This window comes from Haemaphysalis longicornis, unplaced genomic scaffold (genome assembly GCF_048455015.1).
Source record: "Haemaphysalis longicornis isolate Haplotype H1 unplaced genomic scaffold, Haemaphysalis longicornis Haplotype H1 scaffold_8, whole genome shotgun sequence".
NCBI classification, from domain to species: domain Eukaryota; kingdom Metazoa; phylum Arthropoda; class Arachnida; order Ixodida; family Ixodidae; genus Haemaphysalis; species Haemaphysalis longicornis.
Window position 1 is genome coordinate 155,856,249 of NW_027526445.1, and position 13,526 is coordinate 155,869,774.

The following is a 13,526-nucleotide window of genomic DNA, read 5'->3' on the forward strand; positions in this document are numbered from 1 at the left end:
ATGCACGATTGGTCAAGTACCTGGCCCAGACTGACGCCCTCCCCCATACCATGATAGGCTTCCGGGCGGGATTGTCTACTCAAGATGTGCACCTGGAGTTATTTCATGATATTATTACGCCACCCTCAAAGGTGGACGCGGCATCCATTCTCACACTAGACCTTACCAAGGCATTCGATAGAGTGTCCCATACGGCTATACTGAATGGCTTGGAATCCATAGCTCCTGGCCAACGTACATATAACTACGTCAGAAGTTTCTTAACATCCCGTACTGCCATACTCCAAATAGGTGATATCACGTCAGACGTCATTGAATTACCTTCAATAGGCACACCCCAGGGAGCAGTCCTCTCCCCGCTGCTATTTAATCTCGCTATGCTTAATATCCCACGCAAATTGGATCAGGTCCCAAATCTTCGATATAGCCTGTACGCCGATGACATAACCCTTTGGACGTCGAGAGGCAGTGACGCTCAAATAGAAAGTACCCTGCAGAGAGGAGCCCAAATTGTCATTTATGAGGCAAGAATGGCAGGTTTAGAATGCTCCCCAGCAAAATCAGAACTTCTCGTGCTCCCAGCCAAGCGAGTCTCCCAGCCACCCTCAAACATAACAATCCGTATTGGCGAAACGTATGTACCGAATGTACCCAGCATAAAGATATTGGGGTTAATTATTCAGAGCAATCGTGCCAACACTCGCTTCATGGCGCAACTCACGACTCAAGTGAACCAAACAATTGGACTATTACGGCGTGTAGCAGCCCGGAATAAAGGACTCAAAGAAGCTGAAAGAATCCGTCTAATCCAAACATTTGTAATCAGCCGTATTACATACTCGCTACCATACCTTAACCCATCCCCGATCGAACTGAACAAGGTAAATTGCCTCATTCGTAAAGTCTATAAGACAGCCTTACAAATACCCCACAGCACTTCCACTGCCAGGTTGGAACAGTTGGGCGTCTACAATACAGACGAGGAACTAATAGAGGCCCGCAGGCTCAATCAGCTATCGCGACTGTCGGCATCCCCTACCGGCCAACAAATCATGCACAGACTGAATCTGCGGGCCCCGCTAACTGCCGATACCGGAGTCCCCATCCCCCATGAAATTCACGCACAACTTCTCATTCGCCCTCTCCCGCGAAACATGCACCCGATACACAATCAAAAGCGCAGGGAACAACGAGTCCGAACTCTAACCGAGAAATACCCAATAAACCCAAGCACGGTATACGTGGACGCGGCCGAATACAGACATCACGACGCTTATGCTGTGACGGCTCTGTATGACCCCAACACTCCACCCATCAATTCCCTTACTGTATGCACCCGAAATCCGGCAACGGCAGAAGAGGCGGCTATTGCGATAGCTCACCGGCCGACCCCTGCAATCATAATTTCAGATTCGGAAACGGCCATCAAAAACTTCGCCAAAGGGACTATTTCCCCTCAGGCACTCAAAATTCTCGTACAAAACCCTCCTAACACCGAAGTGGAATTGATCTGGACTCCTGCCCATACAGGGTTGGGGGGTAACGAGGCGGTCAACCAAGCAGCTCGAGAGCTCACGACCCGAGCAGGACCAAGCCTCGTCCCCTTACATGGAGCCCGATCAGCACGAGACAGTTTACTAAGCTATCAAGAAATCACCGCACACTACCGCCTCTCCCGCCGAATGTATCCGCCCGCACATCGGGATCTTACTAATGCCGAAGAACGTCTGTGGCGCCTGCTACAGACGAACACGCTGCCATGTCGCTCCATACTGCACCATATTCATCCGAATTTATATCTGTCACCTAATTGCCCTGCCTGTGGTGCGAAGGACACAGTCGCCCATCTCATATGGGCATGCTCTGAAGACCCCTTTCCCTTGATCCCCTCAGAAGAGCTCTGGGAGAAGGCGCTGGGCAGCTCGGACTTGCAGACCCAGAAGAGTCTCGCGGAAAGAGCTGCCGTGGTCACCGGCAGGCTGCGGCTGTCGGTCACCGAACGCACTTAACCGGGCTTTTGGATAAAGTGTTTTCTCTCTCTCTCTCTCTCTTTCCACGCGGCGCGCGCTGATATACGCGACATCCCAATCACGAAGACGAAGGAGGGGGGAAATTCGCAACGGAGAACTGCAAATTTTAAATTGAAGCGAGTGCGGAGCGAAATAGAAGCAAGCAAACGAAAGTTAACGAAAGAAGCAAGTTAACGAAAAAAATTCACGCATCTCCACGAAGTGAATCATGACGAGTGGGCGAAGCACTGGGGATCGTTCTTACCGTAAATCACCCGTGGCATTGCCCACTCGCGCATGTAAATGAGTGACAACGCGTGTGTACAGTATACACAATTCTAATGCAATCCAATCCAGTACAATTCAATTTAATCCAATCCATTTCAATCCAATCCAATCCAATGCTCCTCGCGCATGCGCAACACTGTGTACACGGATGCCAAAGGACAAGACACGGACAAAGCGAGCTCCTAAGGTGCTTCGCCCCTAAAACGAATGTTCGGGTGTGTTCTTTTAGAGCGCGTTTTATTGCGTAGCATTCTTTGTCGAGTACCCCCACAGCCAGGAACGTATATCACCCTGCATTTCCACAAAAATGCAGATTTCGCGAAAGCTCCAAATGTAATCGTTAGAATAACGTAAATGGACATAATTGGTCGGGAGAAATTTTGAAAAGCTAAAAATAAGAATATCAAAAAAATACGCTAAATGGCAAAAAGTATAACGCATGGCATTTCCACAATATTGAAGATTTCTTGAAAGTGTCTCCTGTAATCGTTATAATAGCGTAATTAGAGATAATTGGTACGACAGATTCATAAAAACAAAAAATTTGGCTGGGAAAGACTCACACTCAAGACATGCGGCATGAGAATGCTGCGCATTAGTAGATAATTCTCTGAATTTCTGCAGAATTTTTTGCCCACGTAGACGAAACGTTCTAGCGCGAGGTGTTGGATAACGAGTGCCCCGTTGTGTTCTTTTAATACGCGTTACGTTCTAGCGTGAGGTGTTGGAAAACGAGTGTCCCGGTGTTTCAGTACCCTGACCACACCAGAATACGACAACGTCATGAGACGCCGACAGTCCGAGCCCCTAAGGTGCTACGCCCCTAAAACGGCAAGCAGATCTGCTTTAAACAACATAAGAGAAAGCGTAACTGAGCCGACGCAAAGAAATAAAAATTAAACACACCGTCTAATGAAAACTGCTATACAAAAAGAACTGTTATAAATCCCATACCTATGTGTGACAGGCGAACATGGGTTTGGGCAGCGTCTTGGGGCAATGTGGCTGTTCCGCCGTCGGTTTAAAGGGGTATAAAGGGGTGGATTCCGGGCACAAGTCAAGTAAAATTTAGCCAAGCTGATGACAAGGCTAACCCAATTTTTTGCAATTAGAGGTAATAAAATTTTGCGTGGAAAAGGTTGCTACATGGCAACGAATTCGTTAACAATATAAAAAAATACAACACAAGTTGAAAACTAGAACGTGAATAAAATAGAAAAAAATTTTAATGAAACAAATGTAATAAAAACCAGGGTGACGAAACGGAACTGAACCCTAACCTGAACCGTTATTTATTGAGAATTTTTACCCCAATATTAACTAAGCCCAAAAATAATGCTTACCTGTACACGATAGAAAGGTTCGACTATTCGTTGTTGATAACGGTTGGACAGTGTCATTCGAGACTTTTCTCATTCACGCACCACGAACTTCGCAATATCTTGGGCAATTTTACCTTTCAGGTGAATCAAAACTCTATAAACGCGTTTATAGCGTTTTGATTCACCTGAGAGGGGAATCAAAACTCTATAGGTGAATCAAAACGTTGTGACAGTGAAGACACCGCGGTGCCTTCGCTGTCACAACGTGATGAAACGACTGCGCACCAAATTGCAACCGTATGTTGTTCCCGGTTCAGCAAGCAGGTTGCGAGGCTGGGCGAAAAAAGGGTCACGCTCTCGTCCGCCTGCAAGAGGTTCCAAGCACCCACTTTGCCGTTTCCTCGCTGGGATTGTGCAGGGGCAATCATGCCGTGATATTGCTGCACTGCGCATCGACCGAAGTTCAAACCTTACATTTTCCCCATGTTGAAATTTTGGCTGGTTGGTACATAGTAATCGGAATGAAAACAACAGCGCGACGGGCGCGATACAGCACGAAAGAGACACGCTAGCGGGGAAAATAGAAACTATATATTTTTATTGTATTGAAGCATCGGCTTTAATCAATTGCAAAATGAAAGAGAGAAAATTAAGGAGACGGGCGGGCGGGGGAGGGGGGGGGTGCAGTCGTAAGTTGCTATATTCGAACACGCAACAGAAGGATAACAGAAGACGCGTGCCAATGCGAAATTTCGAATATGAATTCGAAATTCTAGAGATTGTATTCGTTAGAATAGAGAAGTGTGGCCAGCGTTGAGCACTCTTCCACTAACTGCCACTACGGCCGGTCGTACAATACACACAAAACTTCTTTACGCCCTTCTTTGCTGAAAAGGGCGACAAATCTTGTTCCATGGCTGACACATTCAAAAGGTTTTTTGGCTAAAAAAGGGCGTAAGGATGAAAAAAGCGTGTTCTAACAGTGTAAGGTTGCTTAACACCATAAAATAGGGTGTGGACAGCGCAGCTACGCGTGACAGTGTGGATCGGCTGAGCTCGCAGCGTGGCGTAGACACAATCAACACCCACAAGCCACACTTGGACCACAAATGAATTGAGCAAGGAAACCAACGGAAGGGGGGGGGGGGGGAGTAAAGAGAATGTATTATAACCCACATATCATGGCGCAGCGACTAGTGATAACAGCGGTGCCCTAAGAACAGAAAATTATCCAATCAGTTGTCATGTAACATGGTCATTCTACACACTGCACAAAATTTTTGCCGTGGTCAACAAGCCACTACAAATCAAGTCACACAAAGTTTACCAGTGTTCAAAGAAACAGTTCATAAACTATACCGAACTCAGTACGGCACTAGAGAAACACTCAGGATGTTGCTCCTGGCCACTATAAAGCACGTAGACCAACGCAAAAGGAAGCCGTTGACACACGTTGCACGTGAACGGCGTTTTTTTTTTTTTTGCCTCTTCTATGGCCTTCAATGGGGTGGATTCAATGTAGACCCAACCCGCGCAGCTTCCGCACTAGATCATGCCTGCTGACGCCTCGTCAAGGTCAGACTTTGTGGATGTCGCTGTCTGCGCAGAGCGGCCGAGAGATGGCGATACCTGCGCGGAAGCATCGAATAAGGCTACGCAGATGTCTTGGTCACCGATCGCTCAAACGGCAGTTATAGCTTAAATAAAGTTCCACATGCGAGAAAGGGGATGATAGTGTGGTGAAAAGTTGTGTTACGGATTGTCATTCGCAGTTGCACAGATAGCGGCGATGAAATATCCGCCAGGATGCTAAGCCTGATGTTCCCATCACCCGAGCAACGCAAGCCGCCGTAGCCGATCGCGTGCGGCCGACTGGAAGCGATAGAAGCCGACACCGTTCTATTTTCGGCCCTCCGAGTTACACCGGAACGCAGCACAAGTTGTGGGCATTGTTCCGCGCACAGCGAGCACACACAAAAAATCAAACGATGTAAATACAACCACGACCCCTTTTCGCTTGTGCGGGAGCTGTGGGAAATGTCGTCTGCTGCCCCTGCAGGACTGCTTAGAGACTTGACCTCTAGGGGATTGCACATGCGCAGTGGGGTTGTGAAAGAGTGAAAGAGGCGGATTGCCTCTGAGTAGCTCTTGCCCAGCGGCGACCCCTTCCCTTCTTTCACGACAGCTTTAGGCCCCTCTCCGTGACCAGCGCTGCCATGTCCGCCCGCAGCCTCATGCTCGGCGGCCCTGGCCTCCCCTTGTCTTCCCGCCTCGGAGCCAGGCACCCTCGGTGCGCTTGCCCCGTGGCGTACGCCATTGCTTTCCGGAATGGCATCCATCGGCACACACACGCTTTCTACCTGGGCCAGCTTCCCTTCCAACACCTCCCGCTGTTGCCTTTCGGCTTTCAGCTCCTCCACTAACCCGTCCACCTGTACCTTCAGTTGCTCCTTCTGCTCTAGCAGGTCGAGGCGCGACTCCATTACACACATTCTACACATGAAGTCCTGCCCTTCCGCATCCTCAACTGTCTCGAACCTTGTATCCTCGAGTGGATACTCCCGCTTGCACCTCATGCACTCAACGCCCGGCTTCTGCTTCGTCGGCATGTTTCGGAGCTACCTGACTGCCGTCCACAAAGTTATTCCTGCCGCTTTCTCCCGCACGTGCTACGCCAGAAAAGAAAGGACAAACACCGTGCGATGCTTGCCTACAGCATCTTCCTTTGTTGGTGCACTGTCAAAAGGTGCTTAAACACACTACTAACACTAAACGTTACTTCTATTTACTCTGCAGCATTACCTCCCTAAGAGAAAAACAAAACAAAGACTTATCGCATTCGCCGTCTGGGCCGTCGTCGCTGCGCTGGGAGCACACGCCCGTCGTCCGCTGCGTCCGCTGCGTCTCCCATGCGAGCCGTCACCGATGTGTGGCGCCCCCGCCGAAAGTAGCGGCGGCAACTGATAGCTCCGCTGTCACGCGCCTGCATATGGGCAGGCGCGTGAATTGGCTGGCCGGACCTAGTTTCCATCGAGCGACCGTGCTATTATATACGTTCCTGAAAGCAAACACGTTCATTAAAGTGAAGACAAAAATTTGTTTTGGTCTTTTGTGATCGCGCTGCTTCGCGGCGGCCGATGGTTTCGCTCCGAGCGCGAGCCTGGCGTACGCGCTGGGAAGCTGAAGCTCGCTCTCCGCGCTCTTTTGCGCGCCTGCAGTCGCTCGTCTCCCATGCTGTTCCTAGTTAAGCTAGCGGTCGGCGCGTTGCTCAAAGTGCGTGCGCGGATGGGTGCTTTTGCACGTACATGCAGTTATTGTTTACGTTCCGGAAAGCAAGCCCTCCCATTAAAGGGAAGACAAAAATATTTTTTTTTTGTTTTTGGTGGTCCTTTGGACTCCGTCCGAAGCGCAGAACGTTTGCTCTCATTCGGTCGAAAGCACACGCGTACGTCGGTCGCTCGTCTGCTGCGAACATCTGCAAGCGTGTTATTCGCCATACTCGTCTGTGCCTCGAACTCGCGCAGAACTGCCCATCACAAGGTCCGTTCTCATAATTGTGTGCGCCATGCGCGTCCCCCGCGCATTCACGCGATTGTCGCGCAGCTAATAACGTCTGCTTCATGGGTGAGCACGAGTAGCCGCTCGAGGTCGTCAGAGACGACCTCGCGTGAAGAGATCATGAGTCATTGTTCGGCGCGAACCTGCCTGACGAAGTAGCGGTCAACGCCTTCATGGACACGTAGAGCGGGTGCACCAACCCTACCTGGATTGTCCAAAAGGTCCAGAAACGGGGCGAAAGGTATGTTTTTCGATATGGAGCGCTGTTGTACGTGAAGCGGCGTTTTGCAACTTGTGTTGTACTATTTATATTTTTATGCTTGCTATTTCTTGTTTATACATTTGTATACTTTTTTTCCGTGCGTGTCCATTACAGTTGAGGCGCGAACTGTGACGCAATGCACTCGCATTAAATGGCCAGACACCACAGAAATCCATATGTGGTAGATAAAAAGTGTGACGCAGGAAATGGACACAAACTGCTCATCTATCCCCATAAGTAGATCTCGAAAACTGACATTTTTTGCCGCTATTTGGACTCCTAGATTACTGTCTCAAAAATAGTGCGTCCAGGAGATAACTGTTTTTTTTTTTTTACTTAGTTTTATTTCTGCTGCGGCTACCGTGACCTCAAGCTCAAGCGCAGCTACTCATTAGTCGCATCGAAAAGAATATACGTATCTGAGTGAGTGAAGCACTTTACTAATCGAGAGGCTATGGGCCCGCTTATGGTCACTAGATCCAACGGGTCATTAGACCCAACGAGTCAGGAGATCCACTAGGTCACGTGATGCCCGAGTCAGAAGATCCAACGAGTCAATAGATCCAACCGAGTCACTAGATCCAACGCGTCAATTGATCCAACGAGTCAAGAGATCCATCCGAGTCCCTAGATCCAACGCATCACTAGATCCAACCAGCCATTTCATCCAAAGGGAGGAACCGCGCATGCTTGTATTTGGGTGGTCGTTGCGTTCATAGGTTTGTTTTTGTTTACTAGCATCGACGAGTAACCGGTAGATGAAATACTTGCACTCTCTAAATGACCAAGTGTGAAAGCAAGAACGAATTGACTGCAAGATTTTTTCACCATTGAAGTGGTACTTATTTTGTACAGGCCACAATTAGGTCTCAACCGTGAATTAGATACGCATACATTTCGCAATTTAAAAAATAAACAGAGGGCATAACTAAGTCGTCACAAGTTCGCAATTTCAGTCATTCGTTTCAGTCGTTAGCGCTGCTATTCAAAGAACATTTACAGGAAAGGTAATTAAATGAAAGAGGGTTGAGGAACGATCATTAATAAATAACTACAATTTAAATCGTTTAATAAATATGCGGATTCATAATTACGCGTAAATATTACAAGAAGAGAACAGGCGCCGTTTTTATAAAAATAAATCTTTGAGATACTGCCCAAAGAGAAATCAATACAACGCGATTGAGGAACCATTTTCAATACACAATTTGTGAAGAAATCGTTTCGAGGAAATTTAGTGCACTTATGACTATGCCGGGATAAAGAAAATATTAATGACAAAAAAATCTGTACTTGATCTAAACTTTTCACTATGTTTTTTTTTTTTTTTTTTCCTATCATCAATTCCTGGATCACCGGTTTGTACCGAAATCAACCTGCACTGGAACGTGCGGGTGCTTAACTGTGTGTGGAATCGTATGTTCATGCACCGAAAAGGCCTTGTAAGAATACCCCCAAAAAGAATGGGTTATTCTATTTTTTTTTTGTACCCCAAATTTTGGATTCTGAATCCCGATGGACGTTCGCCCTAAGGGTCAGCCACCTGTCCCTCCACGAATTTCTCTTGGCACATAGGAACGGGGGAAGGGGCGTGCATGGTGCCGGCTTCCGCGAGAGCTCGCCTAGAACTCTTGCACTTGGATCGGGCCACCGCTACCATTCGTGTCGCTTAAATTAATACGCGCTGCAGCGGCCGCTAGCCAAGGCAACCTAGCGTCACTAAATAAGCTAAGCAACCCATTCAGGAGCTCGATGCACAGTTTTCCAAGAACGCGCCGAAGCGGTCGACGTGGGCGACCGAGGGATAAGAGACGCGAGGGTGAAGGTGAAATATCTTTCCCCGCGAGTGGACGAATATTCCGGTATTTTTGTGTACGGTGCTCTGCAGTATCGGATTCGCAGAACAGGGATTTCTTCCCAGGTCGTCAATACGGATGCTTTCCCCTGTTTTACTATCTTGCACAAATGTAAATATGCGCGCATACATTTCGTTGTCATACTGCAAACTTTGTCTTCATGGACCTCATTTTACTTTGGCAACGAGAAGTCCGCCGGAAAGCGCAAAGCCACCCCAACTTCCAGTTGACGTGCAAGACGGAATATCAACGAACAATCCCTCTGTTATTATTTATTCCTCCCCAGCTTTCCTGCTGAAAAATATAACTGGACTTGAACCTAGTTAATTAACAAGAAAAAGTGATATTTCGCACTGACCAAGCAGTGGACCCAGATATGAAAATCCGAATAGTTTGCGTGTCATTAAATATCAAAAGTTACTACTCATACACTTCAAAGGAATGTTTCAAAGGCCATGAAGCCTTGGAGAACAAAGTTATAAACTTGAAACTGCGCACAAAGCAAGCTTTTGCCCCATCATTGGGAGTGCGAAAAGTCATTGCGCTGCGCTCAATAGCTTTATAGTAATCACCCCTGGAAAAATTGCGGTAAGCCGGAAAGATGCACCTGATCTTCCTTTATTCAACTATTTTTTATACATCATTTTTAACGAGTAAGTGGCAATGAAGTTATTTTTTTTTTACAATGCAGTTGTAAGTCGCTCGCTTGTGTGCATTTCTACTTTGCCCTGTTATGTCAGCAGGATCGTTCAGCAGATTACACCAACGTTTTTAGAACAATTGTTCTAAAAACGTTGGATTACACTAAGCCCCAACTTATTCGGGAAACTGCTGTAGCTTTAAATCCAGCGTAGACATGCATCTCAGGTAAAATTATGGTGCCGCCTGACAGATCTTTCATCACCGGGCGAGTTCATTTACTTGTCGTAATTAGGTGGTCCACAGTGAAATGGTAAGCGTTGAGGAATTCTCTTTTGTTGTAAACATGTGAACATCTACGGGATGAGAATGGTTACAGAAAATGGCTTTAACTCTTGTTTTGGTGAGGAGACCCCGAAACATATAAATGAAGTCTGACTTCTGAGGCGGCTACATGATCGTGGGTAGTTTTAGCTTAGGCGATATCACGGGCAATTTCCCAGTCGCAGTTTTGATAGAACGAACATAAAGCCGCTGCTCCTAAGACATTTCATTAGCGCCTCGAAAACAACGTAAAACAGGCAACCTCATGTTTGTCTGTTAGAATAAAACTGCAGCCATTTCAAATTAAATTACTATATTGAACTGAGAAATAGCTTAAATCGCACATAACAATCGTATTGCGTTCCTTGGACTCGTTCGAACTACGTCCGGTCAATACGCTCGCAAACAAGATAAAATCTACTTTCGATAATTACAAGAAGCCTAATTAGATTTCTTGGTTAACTTGAAGTGATGTTCTAGCTGGTCTCGGCAATTATACGTGCAATTCAATGGAAACATTGCCGGATAATTCGAAGCCAAAACTAATTATGTCGGTTAACTGGAAGGCATTTTGAATAAAAGCATACATGTGGCCGTCATTTCTCGATTAAATTCAAAATTTTCAGCGCCAAAACACCACCGTGCACCGTGTTACGTCGGCGCCATGGCAACTGGGGCCGCGCGCAGCCAGGTCCATTGAAACTCGCGCCAACGTACGCATCCCTACACAACTCCATGTAAGCAGATTGCGTGCTGGACGCTTCAGGCTTAAACTTTAGCGATGAGTCTTAACACTCAAGACAATGTCGTGCGCTTGAATTGGCGAGGGAAGTCAAGGTTGCGACCAAAATCAAGAAGAACGACGTGTAGCGTAGTTATGGCAATGCTTTCATGGTACTTTCTGTTTCATTGATTGATTGATTGATTGATTGATTGATTGATTGATTGATTGATTGATTGATTGATTGATTGATTGATTGATTGATTGATTGATTGATTGATTGATTGATTGATTGATTGATTGATTGATTGATTGATTGATTGATTGATTATGAGGTTCAACGCACCAACGCTACGCAGGCGATGAGGCGCGCCGTAGTGGAGGGCTCCGCAATAAATTAGACCACACGGAAATCCTTAACGTGCGCCGAAATCTCGAACACACCGGCGTTTTCACTTCCATCGGAAAAGCGGCCGCCGCGGCCGGCAATCGAACCCGCGTCCTTGGGCTCAGCAGCACAACGCATTTGCCACTGAGCCACCACGGCGGGATTCTGTTTATTTTAAAGTTGTGTTAGTTCGAAGGTTTTTGCGGTCCTCATGAAGTTCGTATTAATATGAGTCAACTGTATTGCGAAATTGCAATTCAAAGCGCTTTTGTAACTCCTTTCGTAACATTGTTTTCATTATTATCTAACAGCTTCACTGTCTAACAGCTGAGCAGGACCGATGGTCAGTTTTTATACGAAGCTTTCGCATTTTGCTACCAACTGTGCCCATCGCAGCTGAAGTTGTTCGTTTTGGCTTTCTGCGTTTTTAAAGCGAAGCTTCCGAAAGGCTCAAATATTCTACCAAATATTCAACAAATAAACAGTCGTTTTTGCAATGCCGCATAACCATCCCCTGGCCTAAAAGCCTAAAATAACGCCGAATTGCGAACAAGAACATTTCTAATAAATAGGTTCGAATCAAAAGGTCCGAGGGCCACGTGCGGCCCGCAGGCAGCGCGTTTGAAGCCCCTGCTTCAGAGAAATAGATCAGGAGTCCGGCGGACCGGAAGAGGCTAGCGGGGCTCCAGCCGCAGTTGGTGTCAAGAAGACGACGTAGGCCACGTCTGAAGTCTGCATGCAGACTTTACTGCAGGATCAATACATGTTTTTTTTTTTTTCAATGCAATCGGAGATGCCGAAAAACAAGAATAAAACATAATCGAGGAACGATTCTCAACAAATAATTACACGAAAAATTGTTTCAAAGAAGTCGAGTGCATTTATATCAGGCTGTGTCTGTATGTCGTCCGACGGTATCATAAGCCCTCCACTAAAGCGACGCCCACAGGCGTTGTATTGATGAAAAATGCCCCGCAGGGCTATAGTGCCTAGAATATACTAGGCACCGTAGTCTGGCACTGCTTCGCCTTCCACTACTTAACGGACAGAAAAAAGTTAGGACACCGAAAAATAACCTAGTTGTGAAAATTATAATTATATCTGAAAATGCAAAAAATAGAAAGAAAACCGACAAGACTACTGCGTTATAAGGTTAAATTGACCTTTACAGCACCGGTCCTCCTAGCGGCTGCCACGGCGAACTAAAATTAAAATTACACTAAGGCGCCCCCCCCCCCCCCCCCCCCTCCTTTAAAGTCAGGCTTTCGGAGAACCTGTGCACAAAATATCCCCGTCTCGCGATCCCCCCGCACCCCCCATCCCGTGTACCTTTCACACGAACGTCACGGTAGCAGGCGCACTTTCCCGTGACTAATCTGCAGTGGTCCCCGCACCCCTTTTTCGTATTTTTTTTTACATTTTCCTTATTCCCTGACTGATATCCGAGTGTTCGCAGTGTGGGTAGTCTCAAAAGTCTTTGCCCCTTTCTTTTGAAAGTGTTGTGTGCACTTAAGAACTCACCACGAGCTGTGGAAAAAGAATAAAGACGTGCAGCGCTAGAAAGCATACCCGCTACCCAAGCAGTAAGCTGATGGGCGCCCTTTTGTTCATTCTGTAAAGCGGGAAGTGTAGGCGGTGAGGGGAAAAAGTTTCTGCCCTAACTACCCTCCTCTCCCTCCCGCCTCACCGAGTCACTAGATCCAACGAGTCATAAGATCCAAAGAGTCGGTACATCCATCCGAGTCATTAGATCCATCGCGTCACTAGATCCAACGCGTCACTGGATCCACCGAGTCAGTAGATCCACGAATGGATGTAATAACTCGTTGGATCTACTGACGCGTTGGATCTGGTGACTCGGAATAGGGGGGAGCAAGGATGAGGGGAAAAGGGGAAGGTCACAGCTCGCGCAATGAACACAGTTGCAGTCACGGGGTCCTAATCGCAAAATGAACGCGTTAAAGTCAGTCAGTGGCACCAAAATGCACAGTCATACTGAAATGTACAGTTCACACTGTAGACAATGCGGCTCACACTGAAAACAGTGCACGCTGCAGACAGTTCACATTGTAGACAGAACGAGGAAGTGACGGAAGTCGACCAGGCTGTTGCACCAATTTCTAGAGTCCGTTTTCAAGGGCGTACTCGGTGATTGCTTC